This window comes from Melanerpes formicivorus, unplaced genomic scaffold (assembly GCF_026170545.1).
Source record: "Melanerpes formicivorus ecotype bairdi unplaced genomic scaffold, bMelFor1.0.p_v2 SCAF_15, whole genome shotgun sequence".
NCBI lineage: Eukaryota > Metazoa > Chordata > Aves > Piciformes > Picidae > Melanerpes > Melanerpes formicivorus.
In genome coordinates this window covers 2,828,500-2,852,453 of record NW_027142367.1, presented here as the reverse complement: position 1 = coordinate 2,852,453, position 23,954 = coordinate 2,828,500, and the positions used below count along the sequence as shown (strand labels likewise).

The 23,954-nt window shown below is 40.5% G+C and overlaps 1 long non-coding RNA gene across 1 annotated transcript in view; it reads right to left on the bottom strand.

Moving 5' to 3' along the window:
* LOC137445610 (uncharacterized) overlaps positions 1 to 23,954 on the bottom strand; it is a 35,372-nt gene that overhangs the window by 7,075 nt on the left and 4,343 nt on the right. The gene's annotated exons all lie outside the window — the stretch shown is intronic.

The window sequence follows — 23,954 nt, the reverse complement described above, 5'->3', positions numbered from 1 at the left end:
AAAATGCATTAAATAGTATCACTGTAGGAGTAGGAAGAGATTAGGAAAGTTTTCACCTAATCCTAGTGGGTTTTCAGTTTTAGCTATAATTACTCATCTGTCCTAATCTTACAAAGTGGCTTAATACAGAAGAATTGAAGGAGAACTACTGAAGCATGCACAAAAGGTACAGAGAGGACTATTGATTGAAGCTTCCTTTTCTACTCTGTTTCCCACCACAGTCATAGTATCTGGCTTGACGCTTTTGAATCTTAATTCCTTTGTTGAAAATGCACAGATTGGTTTTGCTATTTACTATGAATGTTTTTGGAAGAACCAAATTGTAGTCTCTGTTACTTGAAATATCCTGACTTCCGTAAGACTGTGAAAGAGTACCAGATCTAAGATCAAATGCTGGACATAAATGTTTTTAAACAGCAAAAATTTCACATACCTCCTTACCGTATAGTACACCAAAAGTCCACCTGAGTGTCCACAATAAATCTGCAACTTTTTGGTCAAAAAGAGAGTGCTGTTTTATCAAAGGAGGCATTAAATTACCACTGCAATTTATCACACACACACACAGAGCTGCCTTCATCAGTGCTTCCCCAGCTGAAAGGCTGCTTTAACCCATGGCATCCCACTCATTCTCTTACTTGTTCAACCCATGATTACCACAACCAAGGCTTTGGGGAGTCAGTGTATCACTAGCTTCTCTTCAAACTCCAACACATAAGCACTTCAGGTATCTTATTTCCAGTCAAATCTACTGTGTTCACCTGGAGGTGCAATCACTGTAACACAAGCTCTCGTACTGTTTGATTTTCCTTTTGTAACTCAGTCATCAGAGATTTCTTTAGCGCCATGGCACAAAACACACATATATTTGGGGAATTGCTTCTGTGCATATCTCCTCTTTTAAGAAACATTAGCATCACACGTAACATGCATGTGTCTGGTAGCTTTACATTTATTTTGTTTCCAATCTGTTATGCAAAATTACAGCATTTTCCCTGACTGTATATAAACATGAAGGAATACAACAGTAAATGACATACATCAAATTACTGAAGAATTACTAGTGCTTTTACCTTGCTGTGCAAGGAATTTTCCCCAAGTATCCACTGAGATTCAACATTTATGTTCCTGAAATACATATCACAGGGATGAGTTCTTCTAACCTATGGATCAAAAAAGAAAACTGGAAGCCTTCTTTCTTGTGTTTCTGCATGATCTGGTTGCTGCGTGAAATTAGCAGTAAGGATGCCTGTGCAAAGCAAAGCCTGGCATGCACTGTACATGATTTACAGTAAGACAGTCACCTAATTACAGAAAACCAGGTCATATAGCCCCAGCTACTATGCATAGCTAAGATGTACAGCTAATTCCTTCTTCACAGGGTTACTTTGTTGACAGCTGTTACACAGAGAGAATTTGTGACTTCCTTACTTAACGTAACGGGTTTTTTATCTTAACGCCTTTAACTGCTAATTAAGTTACATTAAATAGTAGTATTAAATGCAACTTAAAGGAGAGCTCCAGATAAAAGGTTATCCACTGGAGAGTCAAATTTGAGAAATGCCAGCTTATTATTCATCCACTAGCTCAGTCCTTCATTTTCCAGTCTTGAAGAATTGTTCTGGGAGCCTGCAGTTAAAGGATTTCAACATACACAGTGATTCAGTACTTGGAAATGGGATATACTGACAAAGAAGGCAAACCAATAACGGAATACACTCAAAGGCAGCTACTTTTTTCTTTATACACATCCCATATAGGCATTTTCCCTGTCTTCCAAGTGTTTTATTAGTTTTCTCAGTGCTCCCTCAAATTTCACTGCAAGAATCAGAGTGCTGGTACAAAGCGAGCAGTCAAGTCACTTCCTATCCAAGGCAGAGCAGTTAGCACTGTTCCAAAAGCACTAAAGAAAAATGCTGATACCACATTTGATAAAAGTGACAGTGCTCAACCTCTTCCAGAAGTTTGTAACACTGTCATCCCTTATTGAAGATAAAAGCAGGAGCAAAGCACAATATGGAATATTAACAATGTGTCAATTCTTTCAGCTTCAGACAATAAAACATTTTGGTTTAAGGTCTGAGCTCTTTATTCTGTTTTTACGTTGTGCATTATAGTTCAACTTGGGTTTGTCGTCTTTTTGAAGTGAGGTTTTATGGCCAGCTGCTAAGGCTGATGTGTAAGCTCGGCTTTTTTCCTGTTGATATGCTGTTATAGACTGGCTGTTCATGAGTTAGGGAAATGACAGTTCTAACAGACAACAGTTAATTGATTTCCTTGCATGTCAAGTAGAATGTGAAATACATCAACATACATTTAGTGAAAATGTATTTTGCTAAAATTTATTGGGATGCTTGAGATAAGGAAATCAGGTGTGGTTGTGCTGTTGGGTTTTTTCCCAGCAACTCTCAAAATTTTAGTAAACCTTTATTTTCCCAATGTAAACTTGCAAGAGTGAAAGATCATTTGACACAAACACTGCATGTGCTGAACTCTGAGACACAGACCTGTTTTGGGTCTTAGAATATCAGACTATTTTAAAAGTCAAAAATGTGTGCTATCTATTTATAATGTGAACTAGATATAAAAAGAGAGAAACTATTGAAAAGATTTGCTGAACCATTTCTGTATTTAAATGTTCATCAAACTGTTAAAAATAAGTCTTCATTCCTTTTGAGTGTGAGTACTCTGAGCATGCCTTGTCATCTCTAATGGAAAAGTCAGGTCATTTACTCAGGTATGGTGCACTTGCTACTGAAAAAAACATGATGATTTGTCTCTTTTTATTACATATTATTCAGATAATGTTAAATAATTAAGTTATTTAGAATCATGGCACTTGTGACATTACCAAAGTAAACAGAGACAGTAATAGGAAAGGACTGGAAATGGTTTTGTTTAGACTTTTTTTACTCTCAAAAACATTTCACAGAAAACTGAAAAGATAAATAATTTTCAAAAGCCTTAAAAGTTCATTCCATTAAACAGTGACATTTTATCAGGTTATTCTAAGAGCATTATAAGTGAAAAGACAGCATAGGATTTCACTATGCATCAGAATTAATTTCCAGATACTTTATAGAATCATAGAATTATAGAATTGTTAGGGTTGGAAGGGACCTCAAGGATCATTCAGTTCCAACCCCCCTGCCATGGGCAGGGACACCTTATAGATGAGGTTACCTTATAATCTGTAGATGACTTCATGATTTAACTACAGAAAATACCTTGTTCTAGAAAGATTAAGTGAAAAATACAGCTAAGGCAGGATTCAGCTCTGGACTCTGAAACATCACTTCAGGTACTTACGCAAGCTGGGAATGGAGGGTCTCAACTCGCTCTAAACTCAAAGGAGGTTTTAACAACACAGCCATAAATTCCAGGAGCCCCAACACCAGTTCCTGTTACCTACACCTCTACAACCACCAGCTGCTACTCCACATGGGCATGAGTCTCCCATACAACCTGTGCTAGATCTGCTGGATCTTTTGGATAAAGTGATGCCTGCATCATTTTAAATGATGCTAGATTACTACGTTTAAGCAAACTAACAAATTTCAAAGCCCATTGCCCAAGTGCCACATCCAATCCTTTTTTGAACACCTCCAGGGATGGCGACTCCACCACCTCCCTGGGAAGCACATTCCAATGGCCAGTTACTCTTTCTGTGATGAACTTTCTCCTCAACTTGAGCCTAAACTTCCCCTGGTGCAGTTTGAGACTGTGTCCTCTTGTTCTGGTGCTGGTTGCCTGGGAGAAGAGACCAACCCCCACCTGTCTACAACCTCCTTTCAGGAAGTTGCAGAGAGCAATAAGGTCTCCCCTGAGCCTTCTCTTCTCCAGGCTAAACAATCCCAACTCCCTCAGCCCCTCCTCATAAGGCCTGTGCTCAAGACCTCTCACCAGCCTCAATGCCATTCTCTGGACATGTTCAAGACAATCATTCTATTCCATAGGAATTGAGAAGCTTCAGGCTGTTGAAAACTCTGGTAAGTATGAATAGTCCCATGGGGGAAGCACCACTCTATGTATCAAAAGACTGCTACTTCCAAAATGGAGACTATCAGCTATTTGGTCATGTAAAAGAAGCTATTGTGACCAGACTCCTTTACTCCTCCAACTATATCTGGCTAAGACATAACTGTGTTGACTCTGAAATGGTGACCACAGTACTTTATTGGCATTTTTAGATCAGAATATTGCAGTAATATCTATCTGCCGCTGTATCTTTACATTTATTTTCAGACAGAAAACTCATGCACCTGCTAGAGATTTATTTTTAAATATTCCCCCTGCTCTTGTCAAAAAGACTCTGCTTTTCACCTGTGCACTGATAAGTCTTTTCTAGCTGAGACACTGTATGTTTTCCCAGGACACATCCTTGCATTTGGCACCTATGGATACCTTTCTTTTCAAATAGAAAAGATTCAATCAGCATTTTCTCTTCAAAGACAGCTTTACTTTGGAGTTAATATCCTCAACTGGCCCAGAATAACCAGTGTCTGTGATTTCTTTCTGCTTAAGGCAGGCCTAGAGTAAGGAATTGCCTTCTGACTTTGTTAGCAATCATTTCTAATTTCAGAAGTATCATCTGATGCCTATTTTTATAGGAAATTACCCAGGAAATGAGGTACCACTTCATCTTTGTGATTATTCCTGTGCTGTGTTCCTCACACAAACAAAAGAGTTAATACTGGGACTCTTTTAAAAATGAAGGGCAATGATTAATTAATGTGTCTATTAATTATTTGGGAAAAGGTGAATTCCAAGGTGGTATATCCACAGACGTCAAAATAATTTAGGTTACTGAAAATCAGGAAGAACTGTGTGGAATTCCAGTAGCACTTTAAAAGACTGAGAGCTGCACAGCCTGACTGCAGTTAAAATTCCCTATTAACAAAGGCAGCTTAATGTACAGTGGGAGGTAAAACATTCAATATGATCTGAGCTGACGATACACCTTCCTGAGCTCTAAGTGAACAGCAATCATCTGGGAGGTGAGCATAGGAGATAATGAGTCATTGTTGGCATCTCCAGTCACGTAATTATTAATTATTGGTGGGTTTGGGGGACTACATTTTAAAATATAGTAAAAATTGTATTAAAATAATACCTGAAAAAATTATGTAATGCCTCCATCAGGTTAGTGGGGTTTGCATTAATTACTTATAAAGCCTTTTATTCCTTTGCACACTTTCCCTTTCTCATTTCTATAATTTATTCAGATTTTTTAACATCTGTTTTATAATTTGATTGGAAGATCTTCCAGGCAAGAGCTCCGTGTGTGCGCAGTGTGCAGCCCAAAGGAACTTTATGCAGGCTGGAGGTTTTTGGACACCCACACACTGCAAATGCACCCTACTAGAGGCCAGTTGTGTCCTCTGATTTTGAAGGTTGTGCTGAAGTTTAATCACCTCATTTAAAAGAAATAGTGGAGTACAAATGGAAGGTGTTTACAAAACATGAATGCAAATACAATAACAGGTTTTCATTAAATGAAAGCTTTCAAGAATTGGAATCCTTTCCTTTGGAGAGGAAACATGTAAGAGAGAAACAAATTGTGTGTGCAAAGGCAAGAGCAAATTGTGAACTCTTACTCATCTCCTTACTGGGAAAAAAAAAATAAGAAGAAGCCACAACAAACAAAACCAAGGAAAGAGTCAATATAATTAAAGCAATACTAGTGACCTCAAAAAATAATTTCAGCCTTTCCTTGTGCAGCAGAATTTCCTGTAATAGCATACAATCGAGCCCAACAGCTCAAAAATGAATAGGATGGAAGAGGGGAATTCAGTTGCCTGAACACAGCAGATAGAGATATTTAACATGATCTTAAGAGGTCTGGTGTGGCAAACAGGATGGAAAACCTACAGGAGATTTGCGCTCTTCTCAAAACAGGTAGAGACCTGTGGGAACACTCAGGATATCACCACAGAATAAAAAACCCTTAAGGATAGAAAACTTACTTCTTTAGTGTATCAGCCAACAAGTGTTTGACTGAAATTAGACTAGACAGTTAATTCAAATCAGGCTATTCTTATAGATTAGACTGAATTGATGGATAATATCTGGTGTCATGAACAGGTTGCTCTTTCAGTAGCACAGTACTTGCGCTGTCCCTAAGACCCCTGTATGAGTTGTTCAAAATTGATCTGGCTTTTACTGCTTATTACACCTCATCATATGATGGTGCATATGTTGTTGACAGAAAATGAGACAGTTCTTTTTCCAAAAAGGAAATTAAGTTAAGGTTGCCATCAAGGATTTGGGTGCAGATTTCTTTTCAAAGCCTACTGGATAGAGTAAAACTGGTGATACTACATCACTGCCAGGAAATTAGCTTTAGGTTCTTAATACATCAGAGGCTTAAAAACTGAGTGACAGATTTCAGTACCAGATAACAAAGTGTGTCTTGTGGGGTGTGTTTTGGTTTTTTTTTTTGTTACTATCATTTTTACATGGTTATCAATATGATTGGGTGGCATTCATTGCACATAGAGAAGTCTGTTTCTTGGAGATTGGCATATCAAATTCTTAATCCACAGCCCTTTGGTGAGTTCAGCATCAGAAGCAAGGGGTTATTTTACCTACAGACCCTAAATGATTAGGAGCCCAGCCAGAATTTATCATGATTATCAAGTAATTCATAATTGCAGAGAAGAGTGCAGGAACATGCCTGTAAATACAGCTTCTTCTCCAGCTGCATAAACAGCCAGGGAAAAAAGAAGTCAGTGTTATGTCTGAGAATTTGTCCCCTCAATTTGCCACTCACTAATACTGATAACAGGCACTAAATTCTATATTTTATCTCATCTACCCTTGTGTACTTAATTGCGATATATATTTGTTTTTAATACCTGAGGTCTATCTTTACCCCAACTTTGCCAGTGGCTTTGAAGGAGCTAGAAAGTCCTTTCACAAAGAGATCTGTGGGAGATCGCTGGGGAGTTCTGCACCAGAAAGAGGAATGACTTTTTTTTTCTTTTAGTAAGTGTGGCAGCTTTGGGACTTTCATTTAATGTGACCTCAACCTGGCCTATCTTCTCTTGATGGGAAATATATTACCATCCTGATTTGTCCTGATACAGTAGCCTCCATTCTTTTGGTATTAGATACAGAGTGTACTTTTCCCAGTGAATACCAGCAGCAAGAATCCCAGCATGAAATCAGCATGTGGCAAATTCAAAACAAGCAAGATAATACTTCATTCAGTGATCACACAACTGTTAGAACTCCTTGCCACAGAATGCTGTGAATGCTGAAATACAGGGCAAGTCCAAAAGGAATTAGAATAATCAATGCAAGGAAAATAAGTCAAGGCCCACTACACAGAGAGGTGTTACCTATATCACAGACACTGTCCTGTTAATGGTTGGAGACCAGGAGAACATCACTATATTCTTACCCTAGTGCTGTATTTTAGCATAGGTGTTCTCTGTCAGCCTCTCAGAAGAAGCAGTGGATGGATCTTTGATCTTTTGTTGGGGCTACTATACTTATCTTTAAAATACTTCATTTTCAAAGCTGGTCAGAATTTGCAAAGTAAGCACAAATTTCAGGCAAAATAATTTAATGTATGTTTTTCAAATGAAAGCGTTTAATGAAACCACTTTACCAGCTGTGTTCACTGTTCCCTTTGTTTTCCTTCTATGATCAACATTTCCTCTTTTAGTCCTTTTCTGTCCATATCCTTTTATATTCTGATTTGTAATCTGTCTTTTCCTGAAAGTGCTTAATGCTCACATTGTAAATCTTTCATTGTTTGCAGAAGCCCTGTGTGCAGGCAGGCCTTGAACTCTCTGAAGTCCTGTAGGCATCTGGATTTGCATAGCAAATGATTGATGCTGACAAAATGTGATGTCATATCGGTTTTCTTTTTCAAACTGTGCTCATGCAAGAGCTTTGAGGAAAAACATTTCAGTTGAAAAGAAACAAGAAAATAAGTCTTTTAATAACTGTCTCAAATAGTGATTGAGTGCTGTTATTAGTTTGATTACAGAACCCCAGAATTCAGGGAGGGAGAAGCATTACTTGGAAAGTGTGGTCAATTTTACTCTGTAAAGTCTCGGAACACAAGAATCTGTCTCAGTATCTATAGGAAGGGCAGATAAGGTCTCACAGATATAAATCCTTACTTTAATGAAGACTTCAGAAAAATGGAATATGTGATGTTCTCAGTGGTTGGTAACAGCCTCTCAAGCAGATACTTTTTTATTAAGAATGGCATCAGTTTCTGTAAAGGGGTTGTACATTATTTAGTCCCCAAGGGATGAAAACAATTTTCACCTGGTTTTATGAAAGTGCAAGCTAAAAAACTGTGATTATGACAGTGTTGCAAAAAATAGATAAATAAATAAATAAATATTGTTATTACTTCACTGTAGACATCTACAGCGGACCAAAGTACAGATCTGATTCTGTCCTCCATCTCAAAAGATGGAAAATTTATATAACAAGGTAAAGGAACCATCAATGTTATTTCATACTACATATGATAGAGAAGGGGGAACTTCAGAGCACCTCCTTGTTGGATGGTCCAAGGCTGAGCAGGATGCTAGCCCGCAGGTCTGGATCAGGATCAGACCTGGTAACTCTAACCACTCATTGACTCAGAAAGCCTTTGAACTGCAGATTGCTGGAGGTTGACAGATTATTCTAGAGAAAGAAACTATGTAATTTCCTCCTGTTCTTACACACTCAGCAGTCAATATCTGCCACTAACAAAGACAAGGACATCCCAGAACAGCCATCCTTACATTATATTCTTATCACACCAAAAAAAACAAAACCAACACCAAAAGGAAGATGGAGAAGGGATGGATGTTAAGAACACTCCTTTGAATGGAAATGGCATCATCTGGGCTACACATCAGGCAGAGAAGCCAGAGTCGTTTAAACAAGGGTGTCTGTTTTCTAGATGGAAAAGACTGACTTTATCTGGCACAAGTACAGTAAAATGTTAACTTTGCATACATTTAATGATGAAGTAGCCAGTTGGTTTAACCGGGATGAGGTGATTAACTAGAGTGTGAAAAAGTACAAGAAAGAGAAGAAGAGCTTCTTAAGTTCTATAATGAAGTTATCCATCACCTTGCCACAGAGGACAGCTTCTCAACACCTCAGTATAAAAATTGGCTGGCTCTAGATATATGATTTTACTTGAAGGTAAACAAATTAGTATCTCACTGAGGTGACTATAAGTCCTTTTCACAGAATCCCAGAACCGTTTCTCTATGGAAATAATTATTTAATACTATTTTAGTCTACCACAATCTCCTCCTCCTCCTCCTTTCCAAAGTCCATCTGTAAAGAACCACTGCTTATACCTCACATTTGTTAAATGACAATTCCAAGGTCTGGAGACAGCGTAAATGATTCCGAGGTACCAAGGCCTATCCAGAAAGAGTTACCAACCACTTTCTTCAAACCAGGAATATCCAAACTCAACTCTCTGAGGAAGAAAGGAGGAAGGAGAGAGGTCTCGAGCGCAGCCCTGTGAGGAGAGGCTGAGGGAGCTGGGTTTGCTTAGCCTGGAGAAGAGGAAGCTCAGAGGAGACCTCATTGCTCTCTACAACTACCTGAAAGGAGGTTGTAGACAGGTGGGGGTTGGTCTCTTCTCCCAAGCAACCACCAACAGAACAAGAGGACACAGTCTCAAGCTGTGCCAGGGGAAGTTCAGGCTTGAGGTAAGGAGAAAGTACTTCCCAGAAAGAGTAATTTGCCATTGGAATGTGCTGCCCAGGGAGGTGGGAGATTCACCATCCCTGGAAGTGTTTAAAAGGGGATTGGACATGGCACGTGAAGCCATGGTTTAGTTAGTCAGGAGTTGTTGGGTAATAGGTTGGGTTTGATGATCTCTGAGGTCTTTTCCAACCTTACTGATTCTATGATTCTAAGGAAGGGATGTGAAACAAGAAATGTGAGGCAATGACAATTAAAAGATTATTGACAACAAAAAGATTGTTGACAATAAAATGATTCTTAGCAAGCACCTCCTTCTAAAATGAAAAAAAAAAAAAAAAGTTATCCTACCTTTCTTACCTCAAGAAAACATGTCATGTCTTTCCTGTACTCTAAAACAGATATAAAATAACTAACTAAATAGACAGACTGCATCGAGCTAATATAGTAGTAATCAGCAAGACAGCCATATAGAAAGAAAATATCCCCTTTATGTAACTAGAAAGATAATTATCTGTGGTATTCCAAACATTTGCTTGAATATAAAGCCATATTCCTCAAATAGAATGTGGATATTTATACATACTTTAGCAGTCACCTCTTAAATGACATCATAGAAGATCCCCTTGGGAGAGGAAATAAATTGCCCCCCAAATATTCTGAAGAACAGTTTAGAAATAAACCTTGTTCTCCAGAACTATTCCCAGAGAAAATTAACCAAGGGCAATTTCTGAATGTATTTCTCTCAGTTGTTTCATAAAGGTCCTTCACTGAAGAGTGTACTCTTGAATCCAACCTAATCCTGACACCTTCAGGCTAAGAAAATGCATGTCATGGGATTGAGTATTGGGACTTTCACATAGAAGGGAAACATCATCCTTTGCTATTGAGAGGTTACTGGTCTTAGGCACTGAAACTTCTGAACATTCTGCTGCAAAGCAACCAAGGCAGAGGAATCACCTCTGTGATTCCAAGTTGATAATGATGGTGTCTTACTTGTTTAGAAATGCCAGTGTGTCAAAGTCTGCTTCTTGATACTCAAAAGATGAGAAGGGACCATAGCTCAACCAGGAAACCCAAATGCCAGGAAACAGTTTCCGCAGCAGTCTTCAGTCTTTTCAGATACCAGTAAGGAACCTTAGACTTTCAACAGATCTTTCCAAAGAAGTGACAGATCCTGCATGACCAGGAAGGTGGTAGCAAACAGGAGGCTAGTTCAGTGGTTCTTCAGGGTTATAAAGAATCTACATGCCCTAACAAAAAAGACAGTCTTGATTGCAGAGTCTGATCCAGTTGTCAGAGAAGGCAACATACATTGACAAAATACACTCTAACTGTGCGAGGTGGTATGTATTGTTCCTATTACAACGGAGAGGACAGGTTTGGCAACTGTTAACATCACCCAGTGAAGAGAGAATTAGTGCCAAATATTCTCTATTTACTTTATCAAAGTCTTATTGAACAACTTTCTGCTTTTGGTGGTAACAGCTCTGGGCAAGGTAGTAAAACATTGCAGTGGTGCAACTGAATGTGCTCTTGCCCAAAATAAGGACCATGTATCTGGCCCAGTCTTCAGCAAGATTTGTAGAAGTCAAATATTCCTAGTGTCAAAATGTTGTAAATATAGATGCCCTCTGATGTTAGTTACCATTAATGAGAATTTCCAAAGAGCAATTATTCACATGTATTTAAAGTTACCTGTGAAGAATTTTTTTCTTTTCTTTAACAATTATGAAATAAAGTACCATTTTTGCAACAGCAATGTAACACAGCTATTGATAAACCTGGGGAAAAAAATAGCATTGTGAAAATTACATACGCAGTAATGTAATATATGAACTTAGAACATAGCAGAATATACAAGAAAGAAGTGAAAGAAACAGCCCTGGAAATTAGAATAGCATAGCATAGCATATCATAGCATAGCATAGCATAGCATAGACCAGGTTGGAAGAGACCTTCAAGATCATCATGCCCAACCCATCATCCAACACCATCTAATCAACTAAACCATGGTGCCAAGCACCCCATCCAGTCTCCTCCTAAACACCTCCAGGGATGGTGACTCCACCACCTCCCCAGGCAGCCCATTCCAATGGGCAATCACTCTCTCTGTATAGAACTTCTTCCTATCAGCCAACCTAAACCTCCCCTGGTGCTGCTTGAGACTGTGCCCTCTTATTCTGGTGCTGGTTGCCTGGGAGAAGAGACCAACTCCCACCTGTCTACAACCTCCTTTCAGATAGTTGTAGAGAGCAATGTCTCCCCTAAGCCTCCTCTTCTCCAAGCTAAGCAACCCCAGCTCCCTCAGCCTCTCCTCATAAGACTTGTGCTCCAAACCCCTCACCAGCTTTGTTGGCCTTCTCTGGACAAGTTTTGGACACACTAGAATTTCTCAATCTAAAGAAACTGAAATCCATAGAGTGGATAACTGTAGAACTTAAAATTTAACATCTATAGTTAAAAACATTATTTCTTATATCACAGTATCACAGTCTCACTAAGGTTGGAAGAGACCTCATAGATCATCAACCCCAACCTGTCACCACAAACCTCATGACTAGACCATGGCACAAAGTGCCACGTCCAATCCCCTCTTGAACACCTCCCGGGATGGTGACTCCACCACCTTCCTGGGCAGCCCATTCCAATGACGAATGACTCGCTCGGTGAAGAACTTTCCCCTCACCTCAAGCCTAAACTTCCCCTGGTGCAGCTTGAGACTGTGTCCCCTTGTTCTAGTGCTGGTTGCCTGGGAGGACAGACCAACCCCTTCCTGGCTACAACCACCTTTCAGGTAGTTGTAGGGAGCAATGAGGTCACCCCTGAGCCTCCTCTTCTCCAGGCTAAACAATCCCAGCTCCTTCAGCCCCTCCTCATAGGGCTTGTGCTCAAGGCCTCTCACCAGCCTTGTTGCCCTTCCCTGGACACGCTCAAGTGTCTCAATGTCCTTCTTAAACTGGGGGTCCCAGAACTGGACACAGTACTCAAGGTGTGGCTTAACCAATGCATAGTACAGGGGCACAATGACTTCCCTGCTCCTGCTGGCCACATTATTCCTAATGCAGGCCAGGATGCCATTGGCCTTCTTGGCCACCTGGGCACCCTGCTGGACCTTAGAAATTAAGGTCCAATGGTCATGGAAAACATGCCCAAGTGATCCATAGCAATGCCTGGGTCACTGCTTAGGAGTGCTTCTAGGTGTTCTCCATTATCTCTGAAATGGGCAAATAGATCTTTGTCTAAAGTATTGGACTGAGGTTAACAACAAAGATTTAGAGGATTTAACCACAGAAGCATCAAGTGTTGGAAGAGACAAGAATCCCATTTCAATTCTTTGGTCCTTTAGTTAGGTCATAGAATTATAGAATTGTTAGGATTGGAAGGGACCTCAAGGATCATTGAGTTCCAAACCCCCTGCCATGGACAGGGACACCTCACACTACATCAGGTTGCTCACAGCCACATCCAGCCTGGCCTTAAAATCCTCCAGGGATGAGACTTCTACCACGTCCCTGGGCAACCTATTCCAGTCTCTCACCACGCTCATGGGGAAGAACTTCCTTTTAACATCCAATCTGAATCTACCCATTTCTAGGTTTGTTCTACTCCCCCTAGTCCTATCACTACCTGACACCCTAAAAAGTTCCTCCCCAGCTTTCTTGTAGCCTTCAGATACTGGAAGGCCACAATTAGGTCTCCTCAGAGCCTTCTTTTCTCCAGACTGAACAGCTCAAATTCTTTCAGGCTGTTGTCATAGGAGAGGAGCTCCAGCCCTCTGATCATCCTCATAGCCCTTCTCTGGACACATTACAGCACCTCTACATCCTTCCTGTAATAGGGGCTCCAGAACTGGATTAGAATAAACTAGAATAAACCAAACTAGGTTGGAAGAGACCTTCAAGATCATCGTGTCCAACCCATCAACCCACCCAAACAGCTAACCCATGGCACCAAGCACCCCATCAAGTCTCCTTCTGAACACCTTCAATGACGGCGACTCCACCACCTCCCCGGGCAACCCATTCCATAGCGCAATCACTCTTTCTGTATAGAACTTCTTCCTAATATCTAACCTGAACCTCCCCTGGCACAGCCTGAGACTGTGTCCTCTTGTTCTGGTACTGGCTGCCTGGGAGAAGAGACCATCATCAGCCTGTCTACAACCTCCCTTCAGGTAGTTGTAGAGAGTGATAAGGTCACCCCTGAGTCTCCTCTTCTCCAGGCTAAGCAGCCCCAGCTCCCTCAGCCTCTCCTCATAGGGCTTGTGTTCCAAACCCCTCACCACCTTTGTTGCTCTTCTCTGGACTCATTCCAGCAAGTCAACATCCTTCCTAAACTGAGGGGCCCAGAACTGGACACAGTACTCGACGTGTGGCCTAACCAGTGCAGTGTACAGGGGCAGAATGACCTCCCTGCTCCTGCTGGCCACACTGTTCTTGATGCAGGCCAGGATGCCATTGGCCCTCTTGGCTGCCTGGGCACACTGCAGGCTCATGTTCAGCCTACCATCAACCAGCACCCCCAGGTCCCTCTCTGCCTGGCTGCTCTCTAGCCACTCTGACCCCAGCCTGTAGCACTGCATGGGGTTGTTGTGGCCAATGTGCAGAACCCGGCACTTGGATGTGTTAAATCTCATGCCGTTGGATTCTGCCCATCTGTCCAGCTGTCGAGGTCTCTCTGCAGAGCCTCTCCACCCTCTAGCAGATCAACTCTTGCCCCCTGCTTGGTGTCGTCAGCAAATTTACTGATGATGGACTCAATGCCCTCATCCAGATCATCAATAAAGATGTTAAAGAGCACAGGGCCCAGCACTGATCCTTGGGGCACACCACTAGTGACTGGCTGCCAGCTGGATGTGGCACCATTCACCACCACTCTCTGGGCTCGGCCCTCCAGCCAGTTCCTAACCCATCGCAGTGTGCTCCCGTCCAAGCCATGGGCTGACAGCTTGGCCAGCAGTTTGCTATGGGGGACGGTGTCAAAGGCCTTGCTGAGGTCCAGGTAGACTACATCAACAGGCCTCCCCACATCCACCAGGTGGGTCACCTGCTCATAGAAGGAGATCCGGTTGGTCAGGCAGGACCTGCCCTTCCTAAATCCATGCTGGCTAGGCGTGATCCCTTGGCCATCCTGTAAGTGTTGTGTTATTGAACTCAGGATGACCTGTTCCATGATCTTGCCTGGCACTGAGGTCAGGCTGACAGGCCTGTAATTCCCTGGCTCATCCAACCGGCCCTTCTTAGGGATGGGCACCACGTTGGCCAGCTTCCAGTCCTCTGGGTCCTCGCCAGTGAGCCAGGACTGCTGGAAAATTATGGAGAGTGGCTTGGCCAGCTCATCTGCCAGCTCTCTCAGCACCCTAGGATGAATCCCATCTGGTCCCATGGACTTGTGGGGATCCAAGCTGCTAAGGAGAGTTCCAACCACCGCCTCATGGAACATAGGGAAACTGTGCAGCTCCCTGGCTCCTTCTGGTAGCTCTGCAGGCCAGCTGTCAGTGCAGCAGTACTCGGGGGGGCAGGGGGGTGGTATCACCAGAGCACTGTACATCAACTTAATCTGATTTGTTACCATTCCCAGTTGCTACCAGCAAGTTGTGATTAGGCATTTAAAGGTGCAAAAGAAGTCTTGGGGGATTTGTTGGGGATTTTGGGGGTTTGTTTGTTTTCTGGCTACTTACCAGGTTATTTCTAAGTTTTGAAGCATTTTCAACTAAACCATGTCAGGTTTCAGTAATTGCAACCGAATTTGCTTTTTTCCAGTATTTCAAGGAAAGGTGACGTTTTTCTGAGGACTTCCACCAAAATTTAATTAATTTAAATTGAATTTTAATCAGTTGCATTGTAAAACTTTTCCATTAGACAGACATGAGAAACAATTTTTCCTGTATTTATCTATAGACATGTATTTTTGTGTATATGTAGGTATATGTATATATATTTGCTTGAAATCTCTCAGTTATGTCTGGATTTCAGAAAAGGAAACCTTTGTGCCACACATCCCTCCACATTTCTTTTCTCCTTGTTCAGGTCCTGTAGGTGTCTGCAGAGTGTTTGTGCATTCAATGTGACTGTTGAAAATCAGGCTGTATTTATGTGGATTTCAGTGAAAAGCTCCCTGAAGGGATCAGATCTGTTCTACCTCTACACTCAAGGGTTTTTATATTATAAAAAAAAAAAAAAAAATCCACTTTGGAATTGAAATGTGAGTGCTTTAACTGAGGAATACCATTGGCTTATGTTCAGCCTGACTCACAAAAGACTTGAGTTTAGTTTCCTATCCAGGAAGGCCAATGGCATCCTAGCCTGTATCAGGAACAGTGTGGCCAGCAAGAGCAGGGAAGTCATTCTGCCCCTGTACTCAGCACTGGTTAGGCCACACCTTGAGTCCTGTGTCCAGTTCTGGGACCCTCAGTTTAGGAAAGATGTTGACTTGCTGGAACATGTCCAGAGAAGGGCAATAAAGTTGGTGAGGGGTTTGGAGTACAACTCTGTGAGAAGAGGCTGAAGGAGCTGGGGTTGCTTAGCCTGGAGAAGAGGAGACTCAGGGGAGACCTTATTGCTCTGTACAACTACCTGAAGGGAGGTTGTAGACAGGTGGGGGTTGGTCCCTTCTCCCAGGCAACCAGCACCAGAACAGAAGGACAGTCTCAAACTGCATAGGGGAGGATTAGGCTGGATGTTAGGAAGAAGTTCTTTACAGAAACAGTGATTGGCCATTGGAATGTGCTGCCCCGGGAGGTGGTGGAGTCACCATCACTGGAGGTGTTTAGGAAGAGACTGGATGGGGTGCTTGGTACCATGGTTTAGTTGATTAGATGGTGTTGGATGATAGGTTGGACTCAATGAACTTAAAGGTCTTTTCCAACCTGGTTAATTCTATTCTATTCTATTCTATTCTATTCTATTCTATTCTATTCTATTCTATTCTATTCTATTCTATTCTATTCTATTCCATTTTGCTCCTTTAGAGCTTAATCTTTCATCATGAATTGGTCCTTCTTGAAACATATCAAGGAACACACTACGATAGTGCTTTGCTTCTAGATCTACTGCCTTGGACTAGATGATCTCTCAAGATCCCTTCCAGCCCCTAACATTCTGTGATTCTTGGTCACAAGATAAGAACAATTCCTACTTTGCTTTTGTAACTGTTAAATCTCTAAATTAAATTTCCTTCCTAAGCATGATTTTATGCCTTTCTTTCTGCAAACACTGACATAAGGAAATCAGTTTCTTCCCTGGATGTATAAAAGAGTTAAGAGCTGTCTCAGAAAAAGTGACCCAGTCAAAGAGATGCTGAGCATTGGCTGTTACTGACCAGCATGAAAGATGGTGATGCCCCAAAACTCTGAAAACATTCTTTAGTTTCTTAAGTATGTATTTTGACTTCTGGTTTGGTTCAAGAGCTAAAGAAAAAAAAAAATAACACTGACATGTTCCTGAGGTGATATTGATGCCAGAAGAAAACTTCCTCTAAACTGGTTAACAAAATCCAAATAAATCTGTCTTCAATGAAAATCTTAAAGCCAACACCATGAGAGGTGTGTTGGGGTAAATATCTTCTATAATCTTGGCAGCCAAGAAAGGAGAAAAAAAATCTGAATCTGGAAGAAACATGGGAGTGGGTATTCTGAAATAGAACTACAGCCTGTCCATCAGGTGCTCTATTTTTAATACTGGCCAGTACCCTCTGCTGCATAGGAAGAGTAAAAAGCCCACTCATAAAGCAGCTCAAGTTTAGCTTATGCCCTAAAACATGATGGGGTTTATGTCTTTACAAATCTTGGGGGGTGAGGGCTATGAAGTGAAAAGAAAAATTCTGGGCCTTTTATTTAGCCACAGAATTATCCTTCTTCTCTGGAGTCCTACTAAATGAAGCTTTTAAGTACTTAGGTTTAAAAGCTGAACTGCTATTTATGTGTTTAAAAGTGTTTTAGAACAGGCAAGTTTACCACATCGTTTTACTCACTTCATCTGTTGGAAACATTATTTATGAAGTTACATCCAGTAGAGGGAACAAAATCAAATTGGTTACACACACAGAACCTGTACCACTTACACAGATCTATGCAGTCCTAGCATAAAACATTCCTTCCGAAGAAAAGAAAAATGTTAGGGCTTACACAGGACCTTTGATGGGATTCAGCTGCATTGCCACATGGTTCTGCAAGGCACACATAAAACTGGTAGAGAGTAGTGTTTGGTGTGAATGTTCTAGGCCTTCATCTGTCTTGCCATTTTTCAACATAACCTTTTCTTTTTTTAATCATCTTCTGGGAAACTTCTTCAAAGTTTTTTTTCAGCCAAGCTTCTATATTAGGCTCCTTCAAGTTTAGTTGCCTTTAGCCTTTACTCTGTAGTGTGATCACTACTTGGAAATGCCTTCACTTGCTTGAAGGTAAGTTCTTTGAACTTGATTTTGAAGATAAACATTATTCTTCACATGCAGCTTTGCAGAGCATTTCAAAATAGCTTCCAGTTCTGAAGCAATGAACAATTACTACCCTTAGTGGAATTCACTAATTGCATGATTCATATGTAACCCAAGTTTTATTCCTTATTTGTGTTGCTACAACTGACTTTATTTTTAGTTCTATCTGTAAAATTTTTGATTGTAAGTTGTACTATTGAACAAATGTACATTGGCACACATGCTTCTACATGAATAACAACACTATCATAGTATCAGTCAGGGTTGGAAGGGACCACAAGGATTATCTAGTTCCAACACTACAGAAAGCAATAGTGGCACTCAAAACAGATCAAGTTTTCATTGTTGTCCTGTTTCTCTGTGAGATTCGTGTGGACTTTTTTAAAGCAAAGGAGGCAAGACAAGAGTGAATTCATATGGCTCAGTGAAAGAAAGACATAAAATGAAGAGGGAATTGGGACTGGGCTCCTGAACTGCAGTTTTAATGACTGCATTTTTATAAATTCATAAAGGTTTCCCCTCCACCTGTCTCTTTTGGTAATTCTGAAGTGCCTTCACAAAGTTGGTCTGACTGATTTTAAGTTTAAACTGTAGGTGAGCGATGCTGGAGACTGTTTAGCTAGCAAGCCACAGTACTTTGCAATTCTAGGGGGGAAAAAAAACCCAAACAAACAAACCAACCAACCATCCAGGTTAGAGAGCCTTTGAAACTTATCAGTGATAAACAGATTAAGCTTTTAAAAAATAATTATAAAATTAAGTAGGAAAAAAACTGTAAATTGCCTTTGATGGTATTTCTTCTCTCACACAATGGTAAACCATTATAGTCACATGACTCAATCTCAAGGGTCAGCATAATATGGACCAGAGGAACAACCTTCCTTCTCCTAGGCCCTCTGTGCTTTCAGGAGTGACTGTGGTACCCTCATCATCCTTTTCCCAGCAGTGTAATTCGCATAAAGTATTTTAAAAGAGGAAAAAAAAATCAGATTCGTGAGTCTTACATTTATGGAGTTTCCTACATCTCTATAACTTTTTCAGATCATCTCAAGTTTTACTCCACCATGCTTTCTCTTTCACATTTTTAAATTTCATACAGTCAGCTGGAATCAGCAAGTCCTCCTCCTAAATGCTCAGCAAGACTAGAAAGCGCTGTCTGAGGCCCAGGATCTGACAGAGTTAGAAGAACTTTCTTTACAGGTTAGTGTAAAGCAGCTAACTTCCTTTTAGTAAGAAAACCTGATGCAGAACTGCAAGCCAACAACAGTCCCACAGGGAACCACGAAATGGATTGGGAAGCAAAAGGGTTTAATTATTGGTTACAGCTAGAAGTGATGGGGGGACAAACAAGGGTCCAGCTGAGTTCCTGCTATCGAGTCTGGGCAAGCTGCTAGGTTTACCTGCATTTTGGTAATGCTGGAAAGAAACATATTTTTTTAAGCTTGTCCCACTCAGACTTCTTTATTTGGCTGTCCATGAGCAGCTGGCATTTTGCATGACCACCTGGCCAAACTGGCAGGAGGCATCCAGAGCGTGTCCAGAGAAGGGCCATGAGGATGATCAGAGGGCTGGAGCACCTATGAGGACAGACTAAGGGATTTGGGTCTGTTCAGTCTAGAGAAGAGAAGACTCTGAGAAGACCTAATTGTGGCCTTCCAGTATCTGAAGGGAGCTCTAAGAAAGCTGGTGAGGGAGTTTTTAGGGTGTCAAGTAGTGACAGGACAAGGGGGAATGGAACAAAATTAGAAATGAGTAGATTCAGACTGGTTGTTAGGAAGTTCTTCATCATGAGGGTGGTGAGACACTGGAACAGGTTGCCGAGGGAGGTATCCCTGGAGGATTTTAAGGCCAGGCTGGATATGACTGTGACCAACCTGATGTAGTGTGAGGTATCCCTGTCCATGGCAGGGGATTGGAACTGCATGATCCTTGAGGTTCCTTCCAACCCTAACAATTCTATGATTCTATGATCCTTTTGCAGCTTGGGTGAGAGCTGGAGTATCTGGAAATGGCTGTGGTGCCATAGGTCATTGACCATTGATGCCATTGTGTGGCCTCAGCTGAAACTTCCTCTAGGTGATGCATGGTAAGCCACAGTAACAAGCTCCACCAGCATCACCACTGGATCTGCTGCATCCCTGGCCATGTTTGAGAATGGCACTAACATTTTCTCAGTACCTGGATAAGCAGCTCCTGCCCTACTCTGCTCCACTTCCACCGGAAAAATAGACTGGCATGGGAACAGAGAATGGCTGGCAGCCTTGAGCAAGGCTTGAAATGCCTTACAGAACACAATCCCTGTGAACACATGTGGCTGCAGGTATCTGCTCTTTATCTTTTACCTCCCACGGTCCTCTCTGGATATGGGCAAAGACAAGAAATGGAGTCATCCTACCAAGGAAAGAGCTCTTCCTTGAACAGTAATGAGAATTTTGCAGATATCCCTCAGCTCCCACTGTCTGTGTGCTTACGACTGATAGCTCTACCTGCTATGAAATCAGATGCTTGCGAGAGGAGGAGGAGGAGGAAGAGGAGGAGGAGTGTTAACTGGAAAATACAACACAGATGAAACATGGCACCTTACAACAAACATAACTACATTGCATATCTTGAGTGCACAGACATTTTAGAAACCTAAAAATTAAGTACCTTTTTTTCCCCCCTTTGTTAATCATATTTAACCTTGCCTGACATGTATTTTCAATTAAATTATTCTACTTTCTAGGCATGTGATCCTGGATTTATCCAGCTTTAACCTGAAGCCAATAATATCACTTGAGTTTTTTCACTTCAACTTTTCTATATTACTGCAGTTCAATCATTTCCCCACAGGTGAAATAAGAAAGAGAAGAAAACAGATAGATTTTTATATATATTTTTTTAAAGTTCAAATATTTATTTATTAAAATAAAAAGAGGTAGAAGGAAGGGAAATGAAGGAATGTCCTACAGTTTCTCGGAGTTGAGTATGATTTTTGTGTAGATGCATGTGTTCCTTTATTAGACACACAGCCCCTCTGAGATAACCAACATAACTGTTCTTGCTTGGAAAAAAATCTTTTAACTGCATGGTCCTCAAAAGAGAAAAGGTTTTAAATGCTTGCAGACAGTGGATTGGATTAATTATTGACATAAACATTGAATAGAGCATTCAGGGTTTTTTTACACAGAATTTATTTGAATCTGGCTACAGGCCACAGGTGTTAATTTAGTAGATGTGAGCCTGTTACAAATATTATGGGTATTTGCCCATAATATTCAAACTGTTTTCTACAGTCCGCAGTCCCAGATTAAAAGAGTGTCAGGGTTAGACTATTGCCCTTATTAAACAGCCTTCTTTGTAGCCTTGTATTATATTTATTACATGCAGTTTCGAACCTGCATAGCCATTTTATAACAGAAATATTGACAGCACCTGTATGTTTACAACTGTAATCTCCTGGGGATCTTCCCATTGCTCAGTGACCCATCTTGCATCTGTGTGGTGCAGAATTATTGTGTGGGGCTATTTAAAAAATGTTAATTTTCATTACATAGTATCGATATTAAACACCCAAAGATTCTTATGGGGTGTATGATTTTGAATGACCAAAACCAGGCAAATAAAAAGCAACAGAAGGAATAAAGATGTATTGCTCTCTGTAGCCTTATTGTCTCTTTTTATTTTTTTTTAACTGTCTCAGTTTAACACATTTTAAACAGAGAGGAAAGGTTAATATGCTATGAAGAAAATCATCAGTGACTACTGAAAATAGGTACCTGTTGGAAAACATTGTGATTTGTCTTCCATAGAGTATTTTCAGCTCTCTCTTGGAATATAGCCCCTTCATATAGTACAGACACTTCTCTGCATCCTTTCCTTCCGTGTGTTTGTGCACGTGTACATACAAGTGCACAGGCACAGATGTGCATGAATGTGCAGATGTTCATAATTCTGGTTCCACTGTTTCTAAACTTTCTGCACTGAGGAATAATATATATATGCAGTTCAATTATTTCTCATCAGTGCATAATTATAACAAGCATCCTTGTGCAAAAGCTACAAGTTAACCTTTATTTGCATGATATGATGACTGAGGGTCTATGATCTGCTTTGATGGCCCAGATACAGTCAGGAGCATGGCTGCAAGTTGAGGTTACAGGGAGGAAGGAAGAGCTGCTCAGAACAGAGTATCTCTGCTAATAAAAAAAAGAATCAACTGATAGAAACAGTTCAGCTTCTGAATATTCCTTAACTCCTTGCTGCTGTTGAGTCACAGTGCATTATGAAGTCACCTTGCAAATCAGAAAACTGTGATGCTTTAAACACTTTTATTTAAAAGAAAAACCAAAAACCTCTGCTGCTCATAAACTACAGGCCAAACACCTGTGTTTATACAGCCAGATCATGCTGAACATTAGCTGGTATGCTACTCCAGACTACTGACTACAAAATCTGGAAGCATGCTGTAGCTAAGATGTTCTGTACCTTGCGAATCCATATGGATGCTCCACTTAGCATGATTAATCCAAAGACAGGGGAAAAGGGAAAAGAAAAAAAAGGGCGGGGGGGGGGGAGGAATTTCATTTGGCCCCAAACAGACAATAAGGTGCACAGCTGTAAACAATACATATTGCAGGGTGACCTTCTGCTTCTATTCAATTCAACAGAGAAATGCTTACTGACTTTAACAATGACAGAGTTAATCCCAGAACCTGAAATATCTCCACAAGCCAGTTAAATTTCAGTATAAAATGTCTAAATGTATGTTATATCAAGGCACTTTTATGTTTCACTGGACCCTTTATCTTGTGTCAACCAAAAATTCATAATACCAGTTTTGACTGAAGGCTGGCTTTAATTACAATTTCTTTTACAGGTCTCAACTGCTTTTTGTATCCTGGGAAATGAGAGCAATTCTTTCTATCATATTCAAAAAGAAAATGAAAAGGTTGGTAAATGTATAAGTAATTTTAACTGATTCATTGATCTGAATACTTTTAAAGTAATACAGTAAGTATTTCTGTCACACTTTGAAGTTAAGCTTGGAGCTCAGTTACATCCCTTAGGGTTATTTTATAGCCATTAAGAATGTGTACCTTTTATCTGGTGCCTTCAATTAATTGAATTTCAAAAATATTCTCAAATGTTTTAGAAAATCATTTAGTTCCTGGAGGACATTCCTGTGTGATTTATTGTTACAGTAATTAAAAGCAGTGAGTATTACACTGGTCACTGTTGGAACTCCTGTCTGCCTTTGGCAATATTTTGGTTTAAGTTAAAACATATAGTGCACTTGAGAGACTTGTGAAGGGAGGCAAGAAAAAAAGATTAATTCTTCTCAGATTGCTTCAGAATTTTGGCACACTTAGAAATAACCTCTTAAAGTGATCACAGTGATATTTACATGATAATTATATGCAAGCACAATTAAACTTCTATATTAAACAATTAAATAATGCTTTTCCTGCTATGGTAAATTATTCCTGACTACCCGTATTAGTATTCTGTAGTTCTAATCAGTGCCATAAATAATTTTCACTTTTACACATTCTGCTCTGAAGCAATTATTAAGAGCTCTCAGGAAGAGTTAAAACAGCTAATGAAAATAATTAGCAGGGGGAAAAAAAGTGATGGTTCACCCCGCATTGAAAGATAACCCTAACTGAAGACTACAAATGCCGCTTTAAATGCATCTTTGTTTTCAGAGGTACATACAGGTCTCTTCCATAACTCCTTTTGTGCCATAAGTAATCACAAGTACCATTTCACAGACCTGTGGACCCATAGTCCACTTCTCTTTAGTTGTATAACATGGAAAAAAAAGGAGTTTATTCTTGCATTGCCTCCCTGGAGCT